Here is a 10316-nt window from a genome sequence, read left to right as displayed (position 1 = left end):
AATTATTCATATTTCCTGTCGTTGAGCTAAATTCGCTACAATAGTAATTATGAATACCGAATTTGGTCCTCCAATGTCAAAGTTTTTTGGGTGAACTAACCCTTTAATAATTACTCAAGAATTGTGTAATGATGCTAGAATTTCTCACTTGTAGATCTGTAAATGCCTTAGAGAGTGAGGCTGTCTCCTGAACTATCAGAGGGTGAGCTGAATTTCTGCCAGCGGCTTGAGTGAGGTGGACCAGGCCCTCCACTGACTCCTTGAGATTCTTAAAACAAAGACAAATACATTTTCAAAATCAGAATATATCCTGCATCAAAAAGATGCATATGCATCAATGGAGGTATTTCAGTAAATGTTAAAGGTCAATTTACCTTAAGATCTCCTTGTGTGACCAGCAGGAACTTAGTAAGGGACCAGGAGGCCAGAAACTGGTAGGCTTTACTCATAACCCAGACAGTAGAGGACTGGACAGTTGCAACAGATCTACATAGCAATCCCAAATGATTTTTCTTAACTCTCCTGTATCCACTGTCAACTAGTGAAAGACATCACACATTTAATTAAGCAGCAGGATGAGGTTATGTGATCTTATGTACCTTGAACAGTGTCCAAAGTAGGGATATAAAAGTACTGGTACTTTGTTACAAAGTAAATATTAATAATATAAAACATATGAAACAATAATTTTTCCAATTAACACATTTCCACAGTTTCTGCCGTAATTCTGTTTATTTTATTTGTATTACTGCATGTAATTATTATTTACATTATTATTTTTATTGATTTTATTTATTTTTTATGTGAAACTGTGAATAAACTACCATTCAAAAGTTTTGGATCAAAACATTTTTTTAGAAAGAAAGAAACAATTCAATCATATTTTCATTCAGCAAGTACACATAAATTGATTAAACGTGACAGTAAATAAATTTCCATTATTACAACAAAAAAAAAACATATCACTGTTTCTACAAAAAATATTAAGCAGCACTGTTTTCAACATTGATAATAAAAAGAAATGTTTCTTGAGCACCAAATCAGCATATGGTATATTTTTGGTCAAATAAATGCAAGCTTGGTGAGCAAGAAACTTTACAAACTTACACATCAACTTCAACTTTTGAAAGGCAGTGTAGCACCAACTAATGAAATAATGACAACCCTATTATATTAATCATACTGACAATGAAAAAAGTGTAAAGTTGAGTACCTGACTCTACATGTGCGCATTGCAGTAGCTGAAGAACAATATGCAGAGGTGGGAAGAGCTGGAGAAAGAGATCCATGGTGGCAGTCCTCACTGTACATCTTTCCTGCTTAAATCCAGGGACACACTTCTCTTTTAGCCCTGAGCCCAGCGACAAACACATTACTACAATACAACAGGGCACAATCAAAAACCAACATCACTTCAACCGTCAATCATTTCACTGAATAGTCATAATTTGGTTATTATAACTCACTTTCATCCCACTGTGTGAAGGCAGCAGCAGATAAAATATAAGAGCAGAAATAGCTCAAATTTCCTTTACATTCCTGTGGAATGAAGTCTACAAAGACAACAAAAAAAAAGGAATGAAAAATAATTGTGAACATTTTTTGAAAACCCCTCTTCAACTTCAGAATAAGAAAAGTCAGAATCCAGGAAAGAGCACTTGAGCTTAAAATACTAGAGATGCATAATATACAGTACCAGTAACTTTATAGGTATTAGCAAATACTTTCTATGGCAAATCTCAAAAATATTTAAGAGATGTAAATGTTTTAAAACACAAAAACAAGCATAGAAGAGACTTCTTTATATCTGTTATTGGCTTAAACAAAAGTAAATATTTTACATAAAGAAAAGTCTAAGATTTTTGAGATCATATAATTATTTGTAAAGTTAATTTGTAAAATACAATGAAAACATGCAATACCATTCTAGAGTTTCAGGTAAGATCTTTTTTCTTTGAAAGAAATTAATACTTCATCAAGGATCATTCAGCAAAGATGCATTAAATTGATCAAAGGTTATAAAGCCATTTATAATGTTACAAAAGATTTCTATTTCAAATAAATGCTGTGCTTTTTAACTTTCTTTTCATCAAAGAATCCTGAACAAAATCTATCAAGTTTCTACAAAAATATTAAGCAGCACAACACTGAGCAAACTTCTGAAAGGTTGTGTACATCATGACTATACTTAATGTAAAAAGATACTTTCTTTTTCTTTTGATTTTGAGGTGAAATATGATCCAGACATTTCTTTGTGAGATTCAACCATTAGCATTACATATCTTTTCTAAACACATTATACACTTTATTTAAAAATTTGATACTTCAACCCCACCTGCACATCAGTACCTTCAATATACAAATGTTTGAGCCATGTGACAAAATGAAGCACCATTTCATCATTCCACTGGTTGATACTTCCCAGAGTGCTGTTGTATGGCTGACAATAAAAGTGTCTTACAACTGCTTTACCAAATTCCCTCCACAGCAGCTTCTTATAATAAGAAAAGAGCTTCATATATGCGTCAGACTTCCTGAGATCCATTGCACGTTGTGGGTCCTGGAGGTCATTCTGGGTCTGTTTAGCTTTCTTCTCCTTCACTGGCCCCACGACAAATCAACACATAGTCCTCCAAATCAGCTGTCCTGTCTAAAAGAGGTTTTTTGGAAATAAGTGAGGCTAAGAGATTTGATGAGGTCACTAGGACTTGAAAGAGGGTGTCGAGACACTCTCTGTCTCTTGAGATAAATGAAGAGAATGGAAGATTTGAGAAACAGAGGCTGTGAAGAGGCTTTTGGGGCACCTCAATAAGAGCAGCTTGAGATTCAAGTTGTACTGTATGAATGTTTATTTCAGAAGAGGATGAAAGCTGACTATTGAGATTAGGGTGTGCAAAGTGACTGTTAAGTTTGTTGGGTTTTTTGCCATATGGAGGAGGTTACTTTGCTGGGAAGAACATGTGTAAAGTTGTTCGGCTGCTTTCTGAGCTTGACTCTGGGCCAAAATCATCATCAACTGCTCAACTGGGAATTTTTTAGGACCAGTTCTGTTTCGAAGCAAAACAGACCCCGAAACAGGCCCGTATAAGCTGAACATGAGCTGTGAATAACAGGCAGATGTTGTACCCTGGATCCACTTGTCTTCTACGATCTGGTTGTACAGCTCAACCGCACACAGCAGGTCCACTAAAGCATCTCTGGGCACACAGTCTAGCTGGGCAGCAGCCAAAGCAGAAAGTGCAGTGTGGATGCACCGCTCCATCAGCCACAAGGCCTGGAAGCCCAGCAAGTGTAGAGTTTGCCGCATGAAAGCAAGGGTCTTCACACGGCTGAAAAGAGCACGGCAGAGATGGAAGTCAGATTGAGCGTTGGCCCAGAGCAGATCCCAATGGTTGATGTGAACCTGCATTTCCTGGCACAAAGCTCTCAGGCTGAGGTTCCATGTGGAGTTGGGCTGCTCAGCTACTTGCCCCCTGTCAGCCAAAAGGAGATAGGTCTTCTCCAACACTGAGTCCAGTTGCACCACAAAGCAGGTGGCCACATGTGTGCGACGGCTGAACTCACGGAGAAAGAGCAGCTGAGCTCTGTGGTCCATCAGGTGTTGTAGCTGAGAGTAATGCTGGCTGAAGGCTGCAAACTGATGGTGGTGCTAAAAATCATCTTCCTCAGAGGAAGAAAGACCTATGACACAGCCAAACAGCCTGCCTCCTGATGCAGGACCACGCAGTGTGGCATTGAGAGCTGAGGCTCTGTAAAGTTTGCCCAAGACATTGGATATTTCTGGAGGAACAGGAAGTGACGCTCTCACTCTCAGAGTCCCAACTGCCATCTTTGTCCTTCTGTCCCATGAGCCACTTCAGACTGGAGTTAAAACGGTTGCGAAACAGAGCCTCTGCCCTCTGGAAGGATTTGGTGAATGGACCTTGGTACCAGGAAGCTGGGAGGAAACAAATGCAAAATGAACTAAAAATTTTATAGTGGAAACTCATATAAAACAGGGTTTGCATCTCTAAAGTCATTTGCAAGTCATGTCTTTGTCTTTTTTCTGAAATTCATCAGGGAGGACCTATATAACTCTCTGAGGTCAAATTAAATACCATATGTGGAATTTTATTTTACATTTATTTTACATTTATTTTTTATGAGGTTCTCAATTTTTTACAACCTGTCAAAGGTTAAATGTTCACAAAATTGGTATCAGATTTAGTCTAAATTAAGCTGTCCCTTAAAAGAGGTCTGAAAGTATCAAATGGCAATTTGTAGAAATACTGATAACATATTTCCAAGACTGGCCATTCGTCCAGGCTCCAGCATCCCTGTGTCCCTACACTACATAGGAAAAGAGGTTGGGAAAATGAATGAATGGCTGAATATACTTCTAATAAGAAAAAAAAACTCAGTTTGATCCGTTTTCTTTCAGTGAAGGCTTGATTGCACTAAACAATGTTTAAAATCTGAACAGACTTTAAAACACTAGGCATCATTCACTTGCAGGCTTTGTAAAAGGTTACAGAAGAAAAACTGGGCATCATACACTAAATGACTGAAGACTTTTATATACTATCAGGCCTTAACATCAAACTCATAGAAATATGTGTTTCATTACTAGGAGATGCAAGACAAATAAAAACAATAGCTGTGTCCAAAATCGCTCACTCGTTCGCTCATTCACTAATCCCTATATAGTATATGGCAGTTGAGTGCACTATATCAGAAAAGAGTGAATGAATTGGGACACTGATGTATACGCTACGCGACAGAGCTGGAGCTGTCACAGAAACATCTTTGTCAAATACGTACTTTTATTACATGTACCTTATTTTAGGAAATTATATTAACAAAAACACTCACAATGACTTTATATTGTAATTATACATACCTCAGGGCAAGCTTTGTAGTTTCATCGATGGTATTATTATTGTTTTGTAATGCTTAAGTTCATAATAATTAAACATTATTAAAATACTGGCAACAAATATAAACACATATTACATATACACATACATTTCCTGTATTTATTATTTTTAGTATCTTGAAACTCTCCCGAGCATTATTTTGTACTAAGATGACAATGGTCTTAGAGCTTCCTCAGGCGCCCATTAATTTCACATTAGGATGAATACGCTACCTGCTGTGATTAACGAATATTTATTTTTTAAATCATCCACCAAATTATCACCACATCTCTATCATCTCTTGCAAGTTAACAACACCACCACCTCAGTAAATTACGGAGTTAATGCCTAAATAATATATTTTAATAATAATAATGCATGAAATAAACATTAAAGCAGAAATGAGAAAGTTGTAATCTGTTTTGATTACCTCTCATTCAAACTAGCTCCCAGTATCTATTCCAGCTCATCAGTCCTGTCCACATTGGATTATAGGAAATAGTGCTTCAGTAAGTGCACATCAGTTGTACACTCAAAATCAGAGAGGATTGTGGGTAAAAAGTGGTGAACAAATGTAGGGAATGAACTCGTTCAAGAATTCGGACACTACAAAATGGCCCACACCAGATATAGTGCACTATATAGGGGATAGGGAGCGGTTTCGGACACAGCTAATATGTGTTCTAAAATTGCCTCAAAATATCAAATATGCTTGAAATGCTCTTTGCCTCTATTGCTTAAAAAAATTGGAGTCCATTGTGTACCCAACTTATGGAATGTGCCATTAGTTGTTTAATAATGAGCTATAAAAGGTTTTGATTCTTGCATATTTTGTTTGTAAAATAATCTTCACAATATATCATAAATATATATCTTCTCATATATATTTATGTAACACAACTGAATTTTCAAGAAGGCTAAACACAAAACTTACCATCATATTTGTAATTTGAAATATATTCTTCAGGAAGAATTTCTGAACAGTCACTTTGCATCCTCTGTGAAAAACAGCAAAAAAAAAAAGATTAGTGAAAAAATATATATATGAGTGAGGACACCTTGGTTCCTCATTTCAAATTCTAGAAAGAAATTTACATCAATGTTCACTGATGTGCAGTGACGATAATAAGAATGGAAATAACATGCTGTAAATTATTTCAGCAATATCCTGGTGTGTATGAAAATATAAGTCATTGGGTCTCACCTGTTCATTATTAGAACATTGATTTTCAGGACTGTCACCAACAGAACTGTCCTTTTTTTTTGTTTGGGATCAGAAATGTCAGAATACAAAGCAAATGCTGATTTGTGAAAAAGTGAAGATGACTCCTAAGTCACTAAGACCAAGCCACAAACTATCCTAAAATGGCTGTTGCAGGCAATCTGCCTCTGAACGTAAACATTTTACAAACATGCTGCATTTATTAGCACACATATGTTTTCACATGCATCTTTTTTTGGTTTTGGAGGCTATCCCAACTCCTTTGATTATATCCTTGTTTTCATTAACAAGTTGGGCAAGAAGTAACAGCTGTTTTGCGTCCAGTTTGGTTTTCTTTTACATTTGCATGTACAGTATTACTATCAGCCATGATTATTCCACTCGGTTAATTAAAAGGCTGTTTATATGCATATCCACTAACTGTTTATGAGAAGCACACATGTAAGAGGCTAACAAGTAGCTGAACATATACTTGTTTATTTAGTGACACTTAGCCTGCATTTTAAAATCTTTATTTGAAGGTGGCAATTAACACTTTTATTTTTAAACCTTTATTTGAAAACGGCAACATAATATCACGCTCTACAATATTTCTATGAATAAATCTCTGACAGAGACCCCTCCACTATCAGCCAATCACTGTGTGCATAGTTAGTAAGCATGCTGACATCATCCATAGCAACGAGGTCAACCCTGCCCTTACTCTTAGCTTAAGACTTCTCTCTATTCCTTACTAAATGTTTGTCTCAGCAGCTCTGTGAATAGGTTTTAAGAGAAAACGCTTAGTTAAAAACTTTTACTGCTATTTAGGAGAACTCTTAGTGTTAAGATAAAATGTTTTGTGAATACGGGCTTCTGCTTACATGCTTGAACTCTCTTGTTTATTAATTATTAATGGTTATACTTTATTTTAAATTCATATTTATTAACAACATGCACTTACTACAAGATGATTAAGGTTAAGGTTTTGGTTGAGGGTTAGTTTGTTATTTAGCATAATTTACTGTTATTACTACCAGTAAGTACCAGTAAGATGTGTAACAAGTACAGTGTAAAAATTAAGCGTAACTTATCTTAATAAAACAGATTTTTTTTTAAGGATTAGTTAGACTGGACAGTGAAGGAAAAGCAGCCGAAAAGAGAAAAAAAGATTTCTAATCCTATACTTTTTGGTCACTACCTCCATGTGTGGTCTTTCATAGGTTTCATAGACTTTACAATTATTCCAAAATGTAGAAAAACGTAATACTGTAATAATGAATGATGAGTACACTACTGTTCAAAAGTTTGGGGTCAGTAAGGTTTATTTATTTGTAAGAAAATTTAGCAATGTTGCATTAAATTTGTCAAAAAAAACATAAAACTGATTGTTCCGGTCCTTGATTATGATTGGTTGAGCCGAAATTCGAAGCCATTGTAAATTACTATAGAAACATACTCATTACATCAGTTTTACTGCGGTAACACATCTGTGTGTTTGCTTAGCAAGCTTGCTTGCTATCACTATTACTGCACCAGAGAAATTGTTTTTAAAATGTTTTGATCTTGTTTGAGAATTTTGACTTAATAGGTGGGCTAAGTGCATGCTAACTGTTTTATAAAAGCAATAAGCCCTGTGGTTTACAGTAAATTAATATTTTGGTAAATTTAGAAGACCTAAGAGGCAGCATTAGGCACACATGAAGCAGAGCTTCTTGGAAACTTTTTCTTTTTTACATTATTTAAAAAAAATGGAAAATTGTGAGAGAAAAAAATGCTCCCTGTTTCTAGTCTACAAATACATTAAGCAGCACAACAAAATCTTCAGCATGGGTAATAGCAAGACATGTTTCTTGAGCTCCAAATCAGAATATTTGTATGATTTCTGAAGGATCATGTCACACTGAAGACTGGAGTAATGGCTGTGAAAAATTCAGCATTGCCATTACAGTTATCCACCTTTTTCCAATTTAGGGGAAGTCGTGGCCTAATGGTTAGAGAGTCGGACTCATAACCCAAAGGTTGTGGGTTCAAGTCTCGTACCGGCAAGAATTGTAGGTGGGGGGAGTGAATGTACAGCGCTCTCTTCCACCTTCAATACCACGACTGAGGTGCCCTTGAGCAAGGCACCAAACCCCCAACTGTTCCCCGGGCACTGCAGCATAAATGGCTGCCCACTGCTCCGGGTGTGTGTTTGTTCACGGTGTGTGTGCACTTAGGATGGGTTAAACGCAGAGCACTAATTCCTAGAATGGGTAACCATACTTGGCCACATGTCACGTCACTCACTTCACCAATGATGCTTCGCACAAATTATGGAAGTAACTTCTGTTGCACTATAAACAATCAGTGAAAGGTTCGTTCTATGAATGCAAAAAGAGTTTTGGGCACAGGGTGACATTATTCTACTCACCCTTCAACCATCAATAATTGAAAGGAAATTTAAAAGTGTAAAAGCATTAACAAACTACTTTTAGCTTACCATGAATAACTCCAAAAAGCTCAAGTATTTCCTCAGCAATATTGCAGATGTATTAAATATTACAGCAGTAGCCTAATATACGTTTATATTACGTAACATATGTTGACTTAATCAAAAATGTTCATTAACATTGGGCCATAATCATTTGTTTCAGTCTTTTCGAATGGAACTTCCCAAGTTCTGTCGATTTGTGCTACCCTGTCAGATTTTGCTACCTCCCATTAAAACAGTGGGTAATACAATTCGACCACGAAAAATGCTAACTGTAAAATTATGGTTTATTAACATCTACACCTACCACAACCCTAAACATACCCTTACAGTAATGCAAATACAGTAAGTATGTGCTATATTCACAGTTGTAGCTAGAAGGGATAGAATTACAGGAAACCAACAATAAATAAATTTTTGTACCTATTAGATTGTGTCTTAATAAAGTCTACACATACCCCAACCCTAAACCTACCCTTACAGTAATGCAGATACATTCAATATTGTTGTTCAGCATGATGTGCGCACGGGCAGTAAACCCTGGTAGGAAAATCTGATGGGTAGGATAAAATGTCAGGACACCAGAAGTGCCTCCTATAATTTAAAATGTAGGCCAAGGCTCGGTAGGAAAAGAGTTGATGAATTACATTTTAAAAGCTATTAAAATAGAAGCAAAGAAAATGTAGAAAAGTCACTGATCTATAATAGAGGAAATTCCATTTCAGCAAGTAACGAATAAAAAAGCCTGTTAACAGTAATAAAGTTGGTATTAGTGACAGTATCCTCTTTTAAAGACAATATGCCACTAGACAAAAAAGATTAAAAGGTGAACGTGGCACTGCTAGCGTGTGTGTCTGTTTTGGTGTCAGTCTGTCCCTCCTGTGATCCGCCTAAAGCGTGAGCCATTTCCACCTCTAACCAACGTCCCTCCTCGACAACAAATCAAACACGCATTAGAAAGATGATATGGACAGTAACACAATTATATTGCTAACAAAATTATAGTAAATCTGAGAGTTTACCTGTTCATCTCAAAGGAAAAGTAGACTTAGGTTTCATCTCTTCTACGAGTCTAGTCTATGAAATAAAATGACAAATGAATAATAATTAGCAGAAGAATGTTTTACAATACTGCTTTGCTACATGCAAATAATCTTCAAGTATAAATAACATTACAAGTGACAACATAACACTAGGATGAGATTTACCTGTCATTGTAACCACATGAAAACAAGTTGTGATTTAATCCAGTGATTTACTTTAACATCCACCTCTGTGTCTGTATCCTCCATCATTTGTTTTTACACTAATGCTAACAGGCTAACTGTTGTTAACTAGCCAGTACACAACTAGTGCTCAGGCCACTAATAACATCTTCCTAATAGTCACTTATTAGCGCACATGATAAACCTTCAGTTCAATACCTATTATAGAAAGACACCTATTTTGAGCGGTAGGTTAGTTAATCCTCAGTTAAGCACATATACAGGAATTAGCATAGAACAGAGCCAATAAGAAAAGAGAACTTTTTCGTAACGTTGTACAAGTTCGTTTTTTACTGAATATTTTTCGATGTTCCACTCAGCAAGCACCAATGAGCCTACATGGAAGCGTTGTCGACATTTAAAGTAATAAAGAATGAGAATGTGACGTAACGCCGTATAGCTTCTCTTCCCTGCAAACGATACAATGAAGAATGAATGGTTGTTTAACTTAAAGGCAAAAACAAAACAAAAGATAAGCACTT

General features: G+C 36.1%; 1 long non-coding RNA gene and 1 pseudogene across 2 annotated transcripts; both read right to left on the bottom strand.

Moving 5' to 3' along the window:
* Window positions 1-148: 148 nt before the first annotated feature.
* On the bottom strand, window positions 149-6156 carry LOC107561875 (uncharacterized; annotated as a pseudogene).
* Window positions 6157-9413: 3257 nt separating this feature from the next.
* On the bottom strand, window positions 9414-9941 carry LOC107561883 (uncharacterized). 2 transcript variants are annotated; one of them, XR_001605926.1, is made up of 3 exons: window positions 9778-9941; window positions 9592-9646; window positions 9414-9499 (listed from the first exon to the last, which is right to left on the bottom strand). It is a non-coding gene; the product is annotated as an uncharacterized lncRNA (long non-coding RNA). The 2 variants fall into 2 exon arrangements; XR_001605925.1 differs by having other exon boundaries at window positions 9414-9496.
* Window positions 9942-10316: the final 375 nt, after the last annotated feature.

The sequence above is a fragment of the Sinocyclocheilus grahami genome, unplaced genomic scaffold (assembly GCF_001515645.1).
Source record: "Sinocyclocheilus grahami isolate Dianchi unplaced genomic scaffold, SAMN03320097.WGS_v1.1 scaffold796.1, whole genome shotgun sequence".
Taxonomy (NCBI): domain Eukaryota; kingdom Metazoa; phylum Chordata; class Actinopteri; order Cypriniformes; family Cyprinidae; genus Sinocyclocheilus; species Sinocyclocheilus grahami.
The sequence above is the reverse complement of the archived record's forward strand: the minus strand, read 5'-3'. Positions and strand labels throughout refer to the sequence as shown.